This window comes from Octodon degus, unplaced genomic scaffold (genome assembly GCF_000260255.1).
Source record: "Octodon degus isolate 3935 unplaced genomic scaffold, OctDeg1.0 scaffold00217, whole genome shotgun sequence".
NCBI classification, from domain to species: Eukaryota; Metazoa; Chordata; class Mammalia; order Rodentia; family Octodontidae; genus Octodon; species Octodon degus.
Window position 1 is genome coordinate 3,482,280 of NW_004524793.1, and position 19,990 is coordinate 3,502,269.

At 36.6% G+C, this 19,990-nt stretch overlaps 1 protein-coding gene across 3 annotated transcripts in view; it reads left to right on the top strand.

Annotated features, from left to right (window-relative positions):
* Positions 1-19,990, top strand: part of Stxbp6 (syntaxin binding protein 6) — a 310,200-nt gene that overhangs the window by 166,757 nt on the left and 123,453 nt on the right. The window lies entirely within an intron of this gene.

Genomic DNA, 19,990 nt, shown 5'->3' on the forward strand with positions numbered 1-19,990 from the left:
ATCTTGAGGAAGTGTGAAATAGAAAAAAATGAAAGCCAGGTATTGCAGTACAGGTTTATAATTCTAGCTATCAGAAAGGGTTAAGCCAGAAAACAGCAAATTCAAGGCCAATTTGGCAATATAACAAGGCCGCATCTCAAAAACAAAGACCAAAACAACTGGGAAAGGGAGAAGGTAACAGCCCAGTGATGCTCCTTGGCTATGTTGAGAGTGTGAGGCTCATTGCAGATGCCCAAGTAGTTGCTTAGAGGGTTGTAACCCAGAGCTCAGAGAGTTGGTGTGTGCTGGGCATACAGACTTTGAACTCTTTAGCTTTTAATATATTTGAATGTTATTTGAAATCACCCAGGGGAGAAAAAACGTAGAAATCACCCAGGAAGAGAATGTAGCCAAGACAGCAATCTCAGATGCCTTAAACTTAGAGATCTAATTGAAAAGGAGCATACTTAAAAAAAAAATGGACAAACAGAATTTGTTAAGGCTTTTTTTAAGTCTAATTTTTAAAATGTCTCCTTCATGGTTATGATGTTAATCAGAATTATTGCTTTAATTACAAGAATTCAGAGGGATTAACTTCTTTTAATTTCTTAAAGTAATTATTTAATAATAATACACTTTTATACTCTAAAAATTAAAAATAAAAATATGAACAAAGAAAATCATTTGAGTTTCTTCCATACTTTCATCTTTAATATGCTAAAATTGCAGCATGTTGTTCCTAACTTCACCAACACTTCTGTCTCGGTTACATTTTCCTCATTACTGGGACAAAATACCTACACCCAAAATTAAGGAAGGAGAGATTTATTTAGCTCAGTTTGTGGGAATTTCAATCCATACTCAGCTGACTGCAAGGCAGAATGGCACAGGCAGAGGGCAGCTGTTCATGGAAATGGAAAACAGCAAAGAGCAAAGGCAAAAGGGAGGAGCAGCGGCAACAAGAGCAAGAGGGTGAGGCTAACAAGTCTGTTTCCCTCTTGCTTTTAGGCTATCTGCCCCAGGGTGGGCATAATGCTCACATCCATAATCCTAGCAGCGCTTATATCCATAATTCCAACAACACTCATACTCACAATCCCAGCATTGGATCATGAATTAATCACAAACTTTAGAAGTCCGTCCCATAACTTCATGAAGCTTTGGGGGGACAACTAGGCACAAACCATAACAACCTCCAAAAGACTTTTATGTAGATGAGGTACCAACAGATAAATACTGACAACTACTTATAGTACTTTATAATAGAAGTGATTTCCCATGTTATATTTTTAAATAAAAATTTAATGTCTGCATATCTATTCTTAAGTTTATTTTGTCAAGCCTCTAACTCTTATTTGTACCTCTACTCTTCTTCTACTACTTTTAGTTTTCTCTTTTTTCCTCCTGGAGGACACATTATAATGGGCAACTCATCTTTTTGACATAATATTTCCCCATTGCATCAGTTTACGCACAGGAAAAGTAAAAGGATCAGCACGTTGCCAGGTTAGGAACATAATTTAGCCAGATTGCCTGTAGTAAGGGAAGCATTTGATATGGAAGCCTTGCAATTCAGAACTACATTTTCCTTTAGTGTCAAATAAAACTTTGTCATGAAAGCTCCATTCTCAGGATAGATTTCATAACAAAACCATCATTTAAAATATCTAAATAAAATTACTTGTAAAGTAAGGTAGCATATTTTTTTAAAAAAGCAGTTACTGAAATTTACAGTACTCTAAATTTGAAATTCTTTCAGCATAAAAATCTAAATATATTTTCTGTATGTGAACGATTATAACTGTCATTTGACACAGCAGTTATTTTTGACCTGTTGACTGAATTACAATATAAGAGAAAAAAATCATTTAAATTATCTCATACAGGAGTAAGTCAAACATGCACCATACTAACAAAAGCTACCTGATATTGAAACATTTTGTGTATCTTAGAATAAGTGTTTAACCTTACATTCTTTTAGCCTAAAGGAACAATATATATTCAAATTGAACAGTAGCACTTTTCAATCATGTAATAGTAGTGAGGTTTAGATGAAAGACTATTCCGGGAGCTCTCAGGAATTGAAAGGAATGAACTTGCTAGTCATAGACTTTTAAAAATGGATTTTTGGGACAATACAAACATATCTTTAAGCAAGCTATATTTACCTTCTAGAAAAATTGCATCATTAAAAACTGAAACATCATCTTGGGTATTGACACATGAGTATTGACACATGCATACCCATGTTTATAGCAGTATAGTTCACAATAGCTAAGTCTTGGAAGCAGCCTATTTTTTCATTAAGAAAGGAATGCATGAAGAAAATGTGGTAGTTATACATAATGAAATAATAGTCATGTGTCTCGGATATTTTTGTCATTCCTGAGAAAAAATATACAACAACCAAATCCAAAGGGGAAAAGGTTCTTATTATCTCGCAGTTCATAAATCTTTCAGTTCCTAATCAGCTGGCTCCAAAGTGCGGTGGGTTCACAGAGGAGAAGGATTAATTGACCTCCAGAAGGTAGCAAAACAAACAAGATTAGGAGACAAGCTGATTTCTGTCCCTCATATTGTCTCCCACTACTAGGATTAGAGGGGTACCAAGTGGTGGACCATACTAGCAGTCTCCCACCCTTAGTCCCAGTATCCTTAATCCCAGCATTGTACCTCAAATCAGTCACACAGTCTAGATTCAGCCACCTCTGAAAAAAGCCCTATGCCTGCATGAGGCTTTTGAGGGACATCTAGACACAAACCACAACATTGTATCATAAAGAAAGATAATTTTTTAATATTTTTATATTAATATAAGAAATAAAGATATTTAAGTCACTTGTAGAAAAACATAATCACCTTGAGACTATGATGTTAAGTGAAATAAATGAGATACATAAGCTTAAAGATCACCTGATTTCTCTTATATGAGAAACCAAAATTATAAATAAAAGAGCAAAATTGAAGATAAGTAGCAGGAAGTAGAATGATAGATCCTAAACAGCAGATAAGAAATGGGGGAATGGGGATGGAGGGAAAGAAAAAGAGGTGAAAAACAGAATTAAGAAGTGTATGTTCATTCACTGACAACTCCACTGAGTGAAAACATTATGTACTGAAAACATACTAATAAAAGAAAACATAAAAAGGAATTGATAAAAATTAGACATGATTGAGCATCTATCAATATGATGCATGTCTTTTTTTCTATGACAATTTTGCACTCAAATTTCTACAACAATTTCTTAGTACAATGGATACCATGATTTCTGTGTTCCATAACTTGTGTTCCATTGTATCTTGGCATCATATTCTATAAAAGTTATGCACAGGTAGGGGACCAAAAAGCTTAATGAGCTTCAACTAATAGCACTTCCGTTCCTGGTCTAAAATTGTGTGTCCCTGGAAGGTTTTAACCAAGGAGCTGTTACATTAAAAGTCTCATATTTTCCACTAATGAAGTAAAAGTAAGTCAGTGTTATAGACACAAAAGTGGAGCTTAGAGAAAATTGTATACAATATGGAGCTTTATTGAGGTAATGAACCTCTTGATTCTCCTTCTCCTCCTTCAGGAGTTTTGCTCCATAGGTCACAACATCTTCAGTTCCATGTTGTTTGCTAGTAAGAAAAACAGGCCTCTTGTAGAGATTTCTGTCCTTAGAGCAGTGGGGAATGGAGAACAAAGATCCGCAATATTAATGTGGGCATTCTCAGAAAAATCCAGATAAAACAAGCATGTATTGAATACCTTTCAATTACTTGATCATGTTCATCATAGTATACTCTTCTGAATAGATATCACTAGCCTATTATATTAGTAAGATACCAAAACCTTAGAAAACTGCGATAGTCTAAGAATAATTAGTCTGCAGACAGACTTGAGACTTCTATTAAAGTCTTTTGACATGTGATATACCAAATAAACTGCTGGAGTTTAGCTCTGAAATGCCCTTTCCCCCAAATATGATGTGATCAGAGATTGTCTTTGGAAGATTATTGGATCATGGGGCTGCCATACTCATTAGTAATTTAATCCATTGATTAGCTCATAGTTAAATGTGCTGATAAGAGGAGGGCCTGGTTAGAGAAGAAGGGGTCACTGATGACATAGCCGTTAAGGCTGTATTCCTGACATTCCTTCTCTCTCCTCCTCCCTCCCTCCTTCCTGGCTGCCACTGGGTTAGTAGCTTGTCTCCACCATGCTATTCTACCACGTCAGTTCTGTCTTGGTGCCAGCTAAACATTGACTGAACCCTCTAAAACAGTGATGGCAAATCTCTTAGAGTCTCAATGATACAAACAGTCCAAGGCAGCATGTGTGCCATAAATTTACCACCCCTGCTCTAAACTATGAGCCAAAGTAAACCTTTCTTTCTTTAAATTTCGGTAAGTTATATTTTCTTCCAGTGACAGGAAAGTGACTAATAGGGGAATTTGGTAGTTGGCGAGTGAGGTTGTTGCCATGACTAGCTGAGCATGTCGTTTAGAAGCATTTGGAACTGCCTTGCTGTAGTTTGGAAAGGTATGAAGAGGAGAGTTAGAGAATGATTAGAATTCCATAAGCACACTCTGCCAGGAGCTCAGAATAATGTACCAGAATATTGATATGAATGCAGGCAGTAAAGCCCAACTTGGCTCATAAGCTTTAAGTTGAGAATGGGCACTCAATTAGAAACTGGACTAGAGTCCACGCATGTTACATTCTGCAAGGAATTTGTTTACACTTTGCCCATATTCTAAGAGTTTTGAATTTAAAAGTGGTGAAATAATTCATTTGGCAGAGGAAATTTTAAGGCAACATAATATTCAGGTGGGGCTTGAGTAGTGCTTGCTGCTTTGAGCTAGAATTACAATGAAAATCAGTACCAAACAGCAAAGCCAAAAGATAAAAAAAAAATTACAGGTTGACCAGAAAGAATGTGCCTTCAAAGTTGGAGCCAATGATAGTGTGGTGGCCAGAAAGATCAGTGCCCTGGAAGAGCAGCTCAGAGCTTTGCATTGGGATAATAGGAAAGATTCTGGAAGGAATGTCAATAAATGGACTGACCCCACTCACTACAGACTCAAGGGGTGAAAGAGTAAAGTCTTTGAAAACTTTGCTTTCAAAAGATAGTCCCAGGAGCCCTGCTTATTCAGAGCAACCCAGGGAAGTGTTTCTTGGAGTTCAGCCATCCAGGTCTTCAGTAGAAGCTGCAACAATGGTGAAAGGGGAACAGGCTATTGCTGGAGGTAGCAACAGATCTTAGCATCATCCCTGTGGTGCTGATTCTTTAAGCATGTGGTATGCAAGTTATGAGGACACAGTCTTCAGCCTAGGTTTCAAAGGAAGGTCCAAGAGGCTAGGCAAAGAGTTCCTGAGACCACAGCATATGAAGCCTTGACAGTGAAGCCAAAGCTGGACTTGGAAATTCCAGAAATGTGGAATATTCACTGAGAAAAATTTGGCAGTGATCAGAACAAGCCCAAGAGAAAACCCATATTGTCCACATCATCCAGCTTTTATAAATGGGTCTGTACCAGACCTTTGGAGTTTACTTCTGACCACAACAAACTCTAATACTGGATGTAATGCTATAGAATGTTTTGTTTGCCCTGTTGGTTTCTTGTCTTGCTTTGGTTTGATTCCTTCCTATTCCTTTGTTCCCTTGTTTCTCTTTTTGAAATAGGAATGTTTATCTTGTGGCATTTATATTTGGATTATGTAACTTGTTTTCGATTTTTGAAGATCTCACATCTTGGAGTTTGTCTTGGGTCTCACAGGAGACTCTGGATGTGGGCTTTTCAGCAGTTCTGGAGCTATTAATACTATGGGATCTCTTAGACATTAAATGCATTTCAAATAATTATTTGAACATAGGCCTTATGGAAACCAAAGATAGAATGTTATGGTTTAGATCTAGATGGCCTTCAAAGTTTCTCATGCTCAGATGCAGAGCTGTTGGGGATAACTGGGTCAGAAAGGTGCTGCGCACTTATCAGTGGATTCATCCTCTCAGCTGCAGAGCTGAAAGCACTATTGAGAAGTGGGGCCTGGTTTCTGGAAGGGACAATGGGGATGTGGCCTGAAAGTAGTGTTCTTGGGCCTACATTGGTCTCTCTCTCTGTCTTTCTATCTCTGTGTCTCTTTCTCTCTGTCTCTCTGTCTCTCTCTCTCTCTCCCCCCTCTCTCCCTCCCTCCCTCCCTTCCTCCCTTCCTCCCTCCTCCTTTCCTCCTTTCCTCCTTCCTTTCCTCCCCCTTTCCTCCTCCTTCCATGACTGCAATGCCTTGAATTACTTTCCTCTGCTACACCCTTGAACCATACCAGTTTTGTCTTGGAGCCAGCTAACCATTGACCAAAATATAAGCCAAAATAAAATGGTCCTCCTGTACATTGAAGGTGTCAATAGTATTTTCCCAGTGACAAGAAAACAATTAACACAAGGACTTGGATATAAATTTTCCAAACAATAGATGATGAATTTGCATCAGTTTTATTTGACATTGCTCTAGCCACTCCCCTTTCTGGTCTCTAATAAAAATATTCATACAATTATGGCAGATTCAGATAAGTCACAGAATTGTATTTTTGTTATTAATTTTATTGAGAAACAAAGACCAATGAGACAGTTTCAGTAGCAGTACAGTCCTATGACTTTTTTTCTTGTCTCTTGTTTGCATTTATTACCCTTTTTATTAAACAAACATTTACTTGAGAAACAGTATGGGCATAATTAGTATGACATGAGAAGCAGTACATACTTAGATGTCTGGAATGCCAGGCATTCCAAGCATGACCCTAGTATTACACATTGCTAACTTCAGTGCAGTTTCTTAATTCACAGGTATCAGCATATATAATTAGAGTAAAATCCTACCCATTAACTGCTAGTTTCAAAAACCTGCTGAAGATTCTCAGGATCATTACCTTAACCATCTTGTGTATATAAATATATGGTTTGGCCCCTGTCATATTTCCTAGCTTTTTTCCTTGCCCTCTCTTCATTTTTTAATCCTTAAGTTCTCACTTTTTTTATTGTGTTATACCTTTCTATTTTTATTTCTTCTTTTGAGTTCTTACACCAAGGAGACTATATGATATTTACACATGTGGTTCTGGTTTATTTCACTTATGAGTATATGTTCAAGTGCCATCCACTTAAATATAAAGGCTTCGAGTTTGTCATTCTTTATAGCTGAATAATACTCCTCTGTATAAAAATACCACATCTTTTTCATCAATACTCAGGTGACGGGCATCTTGGTTGTTTCCAATATTTGTCTATCACAAATTGTGCTTCTATAATCATAGGTGCACATATATCACTATCATAACAAGAAATGTAATTTTTGTATCTGCCAAGGTCAGTCAAATCCCCTCAGGATTTAGCCTGAAACCCTGTACCATAGTTTGTAGATCCTTTGTCAGTATCAGCCATGTGGGTGAGTCACGGCCATTGCTTGATCAATTTACTCTGTGTAAAAGCCTGAGAAAATATTCCTCCAGGAAAATTCCCAGTAGGGGAATAACTAGTTTGAATGGGATTTCTGGTCCTAGTTTTTTAAGGAGTCTCCACACTGCTTTACATAACGGTTGCACCAGTCTACACTCCCACCAACAGTGGAGAAGGGTTCCTTTTTCCCCACAATCTCTCCAAAATTTGTTGTTGGTTGATTTCTTTATGATAGCCATTCCTTCTGGGGTGAGATGATATCTCAGTGTTGTTTTAATTTGCATTTCATGGATGATTAGTGATGTGGAACATTTTTTCATGTATTTATTCACTTCTATAATTTCGTCCTCTGCGGTACAAAAGGTTAAATTCTTTAACTCTGGCCATATAACTATAATAGCAAACCCAATACTCAAACTATCTACATCTCAGTTGTAGCTGTTGTATATAGTACATATCAAACATGGGCATGAAGCTATCTCTTCCCTATGCTGATATTATTTCCTTTGGACACTTATTTAGAAATGGAATGGCTGGATCAGATAGATGATCGATCTCTTTTTACCTTCTTGAGAAATCTCTACACTGTATTCCATAGTAACTGTGTTAATTTATATTTTCACTAACAGTACAAAAAAGCTACCTTTTCTTCATATCTTTGCCTGCATTTCTTTTCTTTTTCATAATAGTCATAGTAACTTATATCAGTTGATCCCCAAAGCCTATCAATAGGTGAATGGATAAGTAAAATGTGAGATAAGTAAAATGTGAGACAGGGTCTCACTTCTGTAGTCCAAGCTAGCCCTGAACATACTATGTGTCCCAGGCTGGCCTTAAACTCAAGGTGATCCTTCTGCCTCAGCTTCTCAAGTACTAGGATTACACGCATGTACTACCATGACCAGATAGAGACCATTTACCCCGTTAAAAAATTTGTCTTGATTACCACCTAAATACCCTGCCTCCAAATATAGTCACATTGGAGGTTAGGGCTTCAACATCTGAATTTTAAAGGACATCTTTCAGTCCATAACAAGTGAATAAAGGGAATATTGAAGCAGTGAGCCCTTATCAATTTGGATGGGAGCTTTCTGTAACTATTTAAATATAGAGTTGCAGTTAGATATAATCACCTATGCTATTCACATAAAACTTATAAAATGACATTGAGTCTGTGTTTAGATTGGAGATGTGTGATGTGCAGGAGACAGTCTATTTCAATTCCTTCATTCACCTCAGTATGAAATGAGCAAGCAGCAAGGTCACACATAATGAGTGTTGTTCCCGAGGCCAGGCCTCTGCCACCCTCTGTCCGTGCCCTGAAGCCAGCCCTTGAGAGTGTGACTGGATGTCATTGTTCTTCCTCCAAGGGGACTGTATCAAAATCAGTCTGTGTTTACTCATCCAAACTGTGTTAATGTAGTAAAAGAGCAAAGATTTGGTATTGAAAGAGCACAGTCAAAAATATCAAACTATTTTATATATGTATGTTCTTTTTCCTAAAATAATCTCATTTACACCTGACAAATAGTATGTGAAGTAATATCGTTATTTTTATGAATAAGAAAATTGAAATTTCATGATTTTATGTAGCTTGTACAAGATTATAAATTGTGAAGCTTTGCTTTCAACTTGGATTTACTATATTGAAGTGTACATTCACTTTACTCATCTGCATTAGATCCCTAAGGTATAAATAACAAAATGCATCTTGTTATTTTGTAATTTTTTTTTGACAATAAGAAAATCTCTTTCTTGATGTTCTGGTTGCCTGTTTGTGAACTTTTAGGTGTATTAAGATTCAAAGTTTTGTTTCCATTCAACTTTTCAGTCACTCACTCACAAATATTTATAAAACCTTTAAGGGATTATACCAGGCACTACAGAAAATCAAGATGAATTCTCTGTTGTTGAGTCCCTTAAGGTACAGAAGAGAGAAGATTAACAAGTTAACTGTGTAATCAGATGCAGTAACAAAGATGATCCTTCAGGGAGAAAGCAGTCACTTGGTTTAAAAGGTGACTTTTAGACAAAGGGTCAAGTCCGGAAGGTTTCCTGTGCCACCTTGATCCTCAGAAGAGGTGATCTAGTCTGTGCTCCACCCTGTGTCAAGAAAAAAGAAAATGACAGTAGTAGCTGGTCAGAAAGTTTTACTAAAAGGCCTCAAGGAAATGTAATAATTCAGAGAACACATTAAAATGAAAATAAAAGATTTTTTAAAACTTCAAGTATAAAAGGTCTCAAGTTGCTTATTCTGAGCTACTTCTCAATGTGGTTTTTAACCACCTTTTTTTTTTTTGTACTGAGACTCGAACTCAGGACCTTGTGCCTGGCAGTCAGGAGCTGTGCCACTGAGCTATACACCCAGCTCTAGCCATCCTTCATAGATCCAAAGTTCAAATGCAATGTGAACTCTTACTCAGTGGTATATTAGAACACATTCTACGTAATTCATTGTTGAAAGTCTATGGATCATCTGTTAGAGATTTAGCACAAGACTTGCCACTACCCTGGTATTTATTAAAAAAGTCCATAGACTTAACTAAAATTCATCCTATAAAATGTCATGGCTTGTGTCTAGATGCCCCCCCCAAGCCTCATACAGTCATAAGTGGGGCTTTTCAGAGGTGGCTGGATCTAGAGTGTGTGATCTTGGGATTGATTCATGGCCTGCTAGGATCAAGGGTGTGAGTGCCACTGCCCTAAGGCCGAGAAGCCTGAATAAGATGTAAGGGGCAGAAAGAAGCTTGACAACTCTCACTGGTTGCTGCTTCACTGGTGGCTGCCTTCTGCCTGCCCTGCTTTGCCATGGACTCTTTGTCCTCTGTGATACCCTTCTGCCATGCTACCCTTTCCTGGAGCCAGCCAATTATGGAATGAAACCTCTCCAAACTAGGAGCCAAAATAAACCTTTCCTCCCGTAACTTGTGGATGGGCATTGGGCATTTTGTCCCAGCAATGAGAAAAGTAACTAAGACATCAACCTCCCTCTCTTTAGGACACATTACATCTCATTTCTGGAATAACTTTCTCAGGTTTTGCTCTTGTTAGGAAATAGACCTAGCTGAACTCAACTGAGGGTCCTACAAAACTAATGAAAGAGCTAGGCAAATAATGTGTGTTAATTCAGCACATCATCAAACTATAGCATGTAGTGTTTGATTATCAACTATCAGTCATTTCCATAGCACTGTGAAGTTACTTGAAGGGCAGGGAAATGATCTACATTCCTTGGGTGCTTATGGAAGCATCTGTAATAGGCAGAATACATGCTGGGGATTAGAGCTTCAACACCCAAAGTTTAGAAGAAACACAAAAATTCTACTGAGCTATTTCCCTGGCCCCTCTGTCTTTCAATTTCTTTCTTTCTTTTTTTAAATTTTATGTATTTATTTCTGTGTGTGTGTGTGTGTGTGTGTGTGTGTGTCCAGCTCAGCCCACCAGGGGGCGAGGCTGGCTGGCATGTGGTGCTGGGGGATTGAACCGCAGACCCTGTGCTTTGCGAAGCTTGTTCTAAGTAGGTGCTTTAGACCACTGAGCCATCTCACCAGCCCCTATCTTTCAATTTCTATGGCAAATATTATGAACATTATTTAGCTCAAGTATACCGTCCTAACATAGACATACGAGTAATCATCCCCTATTGTTAGACATTTAAATCTTGTTTTTTTCTAATTCTTGCCTGTTGGGAACAATTAAACATTCTTGCAATAACATCATTATACTCATCCTTTCATTAGCAAAAATAAATAAATAAATTAAATAAAAATAAACATTTCTCATAAACAGATTTTGATCATCTTTTAAAGTACAGCTATCAAGTTATTTAATGTTAGAATTTTACCATAATAAAAATGAATGTCTTTATTCTGCTCATTGTTTTATTAACGTATGCAGTACATGTAATAAAAAGCTCACACCGTAGTCGTACAGCTTGATGATATTTGACAGGTGTGGGCATATTTTGAACACCACTGGTCATGATATACAAGTCATAATCAAAAGATACAGTGTATGTCTGCATTTGAAAAAGAACCATCTTACAATATATGACACATTTCCAAGAAGGATTGGATAAGTTATTCAAAGGGAAGGGGGAATATTTTGAGTGCTTTGAGAGGGATTAATGCCAATGAATTTTTAATTGTATTTTTTTACTGTAAGCATTCTTGGTATTATATGATTCCCCCCACTGAGCAAATGTTGATGGCAATTTCTGTCAAATAAAAACATGTAAGTGTGCCCTTACCCACTATGCACTTGGTCTGGCGCTACACAGCTTGGCACTGTGCACTTCTTCTTCCCCAAAGTTAAAGTGATCATGAGAGCTAAACATGTTGGAATCAATTCAGGACATAGAGGCAGCAATGACAACACTTGAAAAAAGACTTCCAGGACTGCTTCAGAAATTGGCAAGAACAATGAGATAAATATATCAGATATAAGGGGAGATATTCTAAGACAGATTAATGTCAGTATGTTTTCATACTTTTGTTTTGTATCAGGGATTGAATTCAGGACCTTGTGCTTGCCAAGCAGGTGCTAATGCCTCTGAGTTATCACCTTGGCAGTCAATGTGTTTTTTATTGTAACTTAAAAAAAAATTAGACATTCATTGTATATTTGATCACAACATTTCTGTATATTTTCATCATACCAGAAAGTTTTCTTGTTCCCCTCTGCAGTCATAGGCTCTGATCTCATAGGTAAATACTTTACTGACTCTTATCACCAGAGATAATTGGGCCAGTGCTTGAACTTCATATAATTGGAATCATATAACATATCCTGTTTTCAAGCTTTAATTTCTTTTTATTTAGTATGCTTTTGAGACTAATCCACATTTTATGTTAGTGTGTATAGTTTTCTTTAACTGACTGACAAGGAACTTCTGTCTTGAACATGTAAAGAATTTTTAAAAATTGGGTCTCCAAAATTCAAAGACTAACCTAAAAATGGACATCTGAGATGAATGCACACTTCTCAGATGAAAAACAAATGGCAAATAAATACATTAAAAAATGTTCAACATCATTGGTTATTCAAGAAATGCAAATCAAAACAACACTAAGATTCCATCTTACTCCAGAAAGAATGGCTATCATGGAGAAATCAACCAATAACAAATGTTGAAGGGGCTATGGGGAAAAAGGAACCCTTCTCTACTGTTGGGAATGTAAACTTGGATAAACCAGTGTGGAGATTCCTCAAAAAACTAGTAGTAGAAGTCCTACTCAATGCACCTATTCCTCTTCTGGCTATTCTCCCAGAAGAAATGAAAACATCATACAACAGTGATATATATGCACCCATGTTTATAGAAACATAATTTGTCATAGCTAAATCTTGCAAACAACAAATGTCCATCAACCAAGGATAAAAAAGTGGCATTTTTGTACAGTGGAGTATTATTCAGCTATAAAGAAGGATAAACTTGACACTTTTATGGGTAAATGGATACTACTAAGACTCATAACTGAGTAAACCAGACTTATGTGTGTAAACATCATATTGTCTCCCTAGAGAAAGAAACTGAAAGAGTAAATAAGATCCAGAATGAAAATAGATTTGTGAAAGGGAAAGAAACTGCTCAAAAGGAAAGAACAATTGGGATGGGGAAAAGCAAAGAGAAGGAAAGAGGAAGAAATATATGTATATATACCCCACATAGCTGAAATACTTGTACTACTAATTTCTATTAGTTCATTGAAAACAATAGGTAGTGCTTATATTGTTTGATCAATTTTGCATCCCTATATCTAGTAACCTGAGCAGCTACTTTGAAGGTAACAATATGCAATACAATAGCCTTTGTTAATTTCCTATCATCTTATTTTGAAATTCTGCATCATTTTTATTTTTTCCCTTTAAAATAAAACAAAAAATAAAAAATTTAAATATCAATTATTGATCTATAATGGGTTGCTTCTTCTTTTTTTTTTTTTTTTTTTTGGCGGAACTGGGGATTGAACTCAGGCCCTTGCGCTTGCCAGGGAAGCGCTTATTCCACTGAGCCATCTCCCCGGCCCCGAGTTGCTTCTTTTTTGTTTATTATAGTATGTAGCTACTTTGCACATCCTAATGTAACTCTTTATGGGCATGCACATTCATGGGGTGGCACTCAGGGAAGAATGGAGTTCCTAGGATGAAGGAATGCTACCCTTATCTTTATAAGAAACTGACAGCCATCTCCCAAGTAGTTGCAGTATGCAGCAGTACAATTGTCACATGTAAGTGTTCTGGTTGTTCCAAATTCTAACCTTGGCTTGGTATTGCCCATTGTTGTTTGTTTTTATTTTATGCCATCTTGGTAAGTATGCTGTGGTAATTCTTTCATTCCTTCTTCAATTTCAGGAAAATGTATATGTTTAAAATGAGACTAATTAAAAGGAAAGCGAGAACTTGAGGATTAGACAATGAAAAGATGGCAACAAGAAAAGCTAGGAAACATGATAGGGGCATAGCCATACAATTATATGTACAAGGTGGGTAAGGCAAAGATCCTGAGAACTATCAGCAGGTTGTTGAAACTAGTAGTTACTTGGTGGGATTCTCACCCTGACTAACTATATATGCTGATACATATGAACTGAGCGACTGCGCTGAAAATAGCAATGTGTAATAGTGAAGTCATGCTTGGAATGCCTGTCATTCTGGTCTTCTAAATATGTACTGTTTGTCATGACATACCAGTTATGGCCAGACTGTATCTCAAGTAAATTTTTTTTTAAAGATGTTCCATCTTATGCCTAAGATGATTGATATTCAGACAGTGAGGTTAAACCCACCTGCATATGTTGTAGGGTAATAATAAGCTTCTCTTCTGGAGGGTTAACAACTTAAGTTTGCAGACCAAAAATTAGAGAAAAAGAAGGGCTTCAAGGACAGTCAAGATTTTGGCCCTAGCCTTTCAAGTTCAGTGAGGACTCAGGACATAGGAGAAACTGTACTGTAACATCATGTAACTCAATTGTGCCCCAAATTTTCTAATCAAGGAGATTATGGGGCCACAAAGGTGTGAGACTCATGATGTAGTATGTGCCTAAAGAGAGTCACCTAGATAGAAAACATTCTCTCAGACTTTCACAGAGAGCAAATTGGTCAAGCAATGGCCGTGACTCATGTACATGGCTGACACTGACAAAGGATCTACAAACTGTGGTACAGGGTTTTGGGATAAGTCCTGAGGGGACTTGACTGACTGTGTCAGATACAAAAGTTACATTTTTTATTAATAGGTCTTGCTTTATCTTGGTCTTAACCACTAGCAGAAAAGTGTAGAAATGAGATATGAAAAGTCAAGCCGTGTTAATATGCTGAGCTGTGGAAGGCTCAAGTCATCAGATTTGGACATTGCCAGTCCTGTGGATAACCCACTACTATTGTGGAGTACTGGACTATATTGGAATATTTTGCTGAATTCATCCACGTACAATATTTGGATAGCAATGGAATACCCATCTCTGACAAAGCTAAACAATAAAATGGGATATAAATGAAGGACAATTTTGTATCTGTATATACAAAATAGTTAGGATAGATATATAGCTATTTTCTCTTAATTCTATAAGAAGAATGATCTGTACTAATAGTGTTTGGACAGGATATCTGTCTGCATCTTGTGCTATGGATGACTACTACAGAGACAACAATATGCAATGTATTAATTGTTATAACTCTCCTACCAACCTGTTTTGAATCTGTCACATTGCGATTTTTTGTCAATAAAATAAATAGATAAATAAATAAATTTCATATTCTTTTCAAAGGGGAAAAAATAAAATGAGCCTAAGTAGTTGACACAAGAACATTTTAATAAAAGAAAGTGTCTATAATGCATTATCTATTTAGTGCTGTTTTAATAGGTTTAAAAGCCAATAATAATTTTTAAAAAGCTGTCCATCTAGTTCATTTATATTTCCTCTGTTTCTTTGAAATGAGCCTATTAGTTTAACTTTCAGTTTTGGGGTCAGGCTTTTAATTAGAAGTTTCTTATTTGAGGTTGTAAATTTCACAACTTTAGAGTAGCTTATTTAGCTATAAGCAGAATTGTTTTCCCTTCTTCCAATTATGCATGGGTCTCAAATTTTATTGCCTTCATCTTTGCTTCACATTTTGTGGGTCATCATTTATTTCTGATGTTTAGTGAGAACTGGGCCATTGGGAATCTGATTCCTTTAGAAATGACAGACATTGCAATGTCCTCACAGGACAGCCTAATGCTTCAGCGCCATTGGGGAGATAATTCATCTTCATGATATTTATGGCAACTTCATTGGGACCTGTCATTCTCAAGTCTGATACAGACCTCATTTCCTTCTCTTTCTATCGCAGGAAGATGGGTCCAGAAAACTGTAAATAGCATACTGAAAAATTAGGCATGACTAAGCCACAGTAGCTCAAGGGAATAGTTTTGTGGAACTTTCTCTTGTCATTTAGCCCAGTTGTTCAGTGTAGAACACTCCCAATAGAGTCCTAACTCTGAACCTACACCAGATGCAATGAGGAAGCCTGGAGTTTATTTTGGACTTCATGATAGATTAGAAAATAAGCACTCACAGGGCTTCTTTCTTGCTGTTGGCAAGTGGCGGTGTTTTGTTTTGACTCTTAGCACTGCTCTCCTACAGTTCAGAGTTCCGACACTGCCCTGTAATAGTTCAGAGAGTTCTGTTGGAGTCGGATGTTCTACAGTGGCACCTCATTTCATGAATTTAATTCTTTCCACAATTCTGGTCACAAACTGAATTGGACAAGAGCTGAATCAAATTTAATGCTTAGGTTCCATGATAACCTTAGGGGGAAATTTGATTTGGTTTTTGTTCAATTATTTGTGACGAGAAACATGAAGAGTATTAAGTTCAGAACTGAGGTACCTCTGTAGGTACTTGATGCAAGTATATAAAAATCTTTTTAAAAAATTTATTCATTTAGTACAGGGTCTTTCTATGCAACTCAGACTCATAGTGATCCTCCAATCTCAGCCTCCCAGTGTAGGGCTTACAGGTGTGTGCCAGAAAGCCAGGTTTGGGGGCCAGCATGGTGCACCCAGGGTTCTGGAGCTGGCACATCATGCAGTACAGGGGATGGAACTTGGAACCTTGTGCTTTACAGGAAGGTGCTTAGACAGCTGACATATCTCTCCAGTCCCTTCATGTAAACATTTTGGTGATGATGTGACGTTACGTGTGTTGAAATGTATTTTTGTGTGGGTCTTTGTTGTGGGCACTAAGCCTCTAGTCAGACTGGTGGGAGGCATCGTTATGAGCTCTAGGCCCTCAGCTGGATTCCTTAGTATTTAGTATGTGGATAGATTTCTTGCACATGTAGTATGTGATTCTTGGTGATCCATTATAAAATACTACCATAAAAAAGAAATATAGTTCTCTGATGAAACTACATTCAGACAAAGTATAGAGGGTTCATTATTTCAGGGTAGGTCCCCAAAGGTAGAATTACTAGGATACGGAATATGAATATTTTGAGGCATCTGAGTTTGCAAAGTAATATTCAAAACTTGTTAACAGCTGTAATCCATAGGACGTCTATTCCTTTGCCTTTCACTAGAATGGATTATCAGTATTTTTGTAATCAATACCATATAGGCAATTTATGGCACTGCTATTTTTATTTGTGTTTCATTGCAGGGTGCCTAAACTCTTAACCATGTATTTTCTCACTGAAGGTGACTGTGCTTTTACAAAATGTCCACTTAGAGCCTTATCCTGATTTGGGTCTTGGTGTTATTTGACTTTTTGGTTGATTGGCTCACTGTTTTTTCACTACTTTGTATGAATTCTTTTTTTAAAAAAAACTATACATAAAATATTTGCTAAGAACAATTTACCCTTTTTGCTTCTTATTTTAGTTATTATCTCTTAAGATTTAGAAATAAAAGCATAAATAGTTAAGTTTGAACTTTTCTCCATTTTCACTTTTTCTGTAGTTTCAGAGCTTAAAAGTTATTCACACTTGTAGAGGTTTGGTAAGATTTATTCTCTTTTCCTCAGGTTGTTCTAGGAGTTTCCATATTGGATGCACATGCATTATGCATATGAAATTTAATGACATTATATGAATTTAAATACCTATAAATAAAGATAAGAGTCTTAGTATTTCCTTAGCTTTTCCTCGCTAAATCATTAATATAGCTTGGACTCAAACCTAAACCTTTTCATTTTAGTACTTGATTGGAAAATCACACAGTCCCCTAACATTCAGTAATACTCTCCATTGGTGCAATTATTCTTATGAGAATTAGCAAGTTTTACCAGTTAATTGGTAGGATTCTCACCCTGACTAGCTGTATATGCTGATACCTGTGAACTAAGCAACTGCACTGAATAGCAATGTGTAATACTAGGGTCATGGTTGGAATGCCTGTCATTCTGGACTTCTAAATACATACTACTTGTCATGTCATATCAAATACTGCTATATTGTCTCTCAAGTAAATGTTTGTTTTTTTTAAAAAAAGGGTACTAAATGAAAAAAATAGACAAGAAAAAATGGCATAGGACTGTCCTGCTACAATGCTGTATATGGTTAGATTTCTAAATTTGTGTAAAAATATATAATTGTTCATTCTGATTTTTAAAATATTTTTCCTTTTTTTCTTCACATTCTGTATGGATTTAAAGTTTAACATATCAATACTTGATGGAAAATATCTGTTCCATGCTATGTCTAAGATGTTTGACATTCAGACAGATAGTGAGATTAAGCTCAACTGCTTATGTTATAAGGTAATAATATCATTAAGATTCTCTTCTGGAGATTTAACAAGTTTACAGTCAAAAATTAGAGAAAAAGAAGGGCTAGAAGGACAGCCAACATTCTGTCCATAGCGTTTCAAGGTCAGTGAGGACTCAGGACATAAGAGAACCTATACTGCAACATCCTGTAACTCAGTGATGTCCCAAATTTTCTGATTAAGGAGATTATGGGGCCAGAGAGGAAAGTGATCGATGATGTAGAGTGTGCCTAAAGAGAGTCACATGGAGAAAACATTATTTCAGGCTTTCACAGAGAGCAAATTGGTTAAGCAATGGCCATGACTCATCCACATGGCTGACACTGACAAAGGAGCTAAAAACTGTGGTACAGGGTTTCAGGCTATCTTGAGGAGATCTGACTCACCTTGCAAGAAAAGTTACATTTCTTGTTATATAGGTCTTGCTTTATCTTGGTCTTAACCATCCAGCAGAAAAGTATAAAAATGAGGTATGAAAATAAAGCCATATTATGCTGAGCTGTAAAAGGCTCAAGTGAACAACTTCTGCCAGTCGTATGGATAACCCTCTACTATTATGGACTACTGGACTATATTGGATTATTTTGCTGAATTTACACACCTACAATATTTAAATGGCAATGGAATACTAATCACTGAAAAAACTAAACAAAAAAAGATAATGCAAATGAAGGACCACTGTCTGTCTGTGTATACAAAATAGGATATATATGCAGCTAGTTTTTCTTAGTTCATTAAGATTTGTACTAATAGAATTTGAACAGGATATCACGTCTGCATCTTGTATAATGAATAACCACCATGAAGACAACAATATGCAATGTATTAATTATTGAAACTGTCCTACTAATTGGTTTTGAAAGTATCTCATTACTATTTGTCAATAAAATTAATTTTAAAAAAAGAATTAACAAGTTTTTATTCAGTAACCCCCATCTGACTTCATGTCGGATTGTAAGAGATACATCCCCTTGTCCTGTAAGGGATTATAGTCAAAATGAAAATTTGGGTTACTCAGGATACATTAACTGTGAGAACCCCAGAGATGAATCTCTGGCAAATGACTCCCTCCTGTGCTCTCAGTTCCCTCATCTGTGGGACTCACATTGCTGTCCGGTTTGCACAGAAACACATTTGCATACACATAGCAGTGGAAAGGTGAAGCAGCTTCTGTCTACCTTACTTTAGCGCCTTTCTTCACCATCACGGGCTTTCCTCATTCTCAAAGGGCCTGAGAGGCAGGGTCTGGGTACTGTAATGAACTGTAAGAGCACAGCAAGCCATCAGTATCTTCCTTTTGAGACAAATCTCCACAGAAGTAATGAAGTGGTCCCAGAAAATTTACCTCAAGGAACGATGGTTTTCATTATCCACACTTACAGAGTACCTATTAAAAGCTTTCCTTGGTCTTTCAAACTATCGAGGAGCTATGGAACCTCTCTGGTGGTTTGGGATTCCATAATCCTCTATCAAAACCTTAGTTTGAGATATGTTTTGGGATTCAGAGTTTTCCTAGATTAAGCAGTCTCATGTTTTTTTAAATGTGTATCATCTATATTGTCTTATGTATCATTTTTATACTCTCCTTAAAATGAATTTAAAGGTAGTGCTAAAAAGGACAAATGAAAAAGTAAGGTATATTGGAAGAAAGAGTTAATGTTTAATTGCCCAGTCTTGCATGCCTAGATCTGGTAATCTGAGCAACAAATTTGATGATAATATATAATATAACAACCATTATTAATTTTCTGTTCTTGTTTTGAAGTTCTGTACTTATTTTTTTACTGTTTTTGTTGCTTTATTACTGTCTTTGTTCTTTTTTCTTTTTTT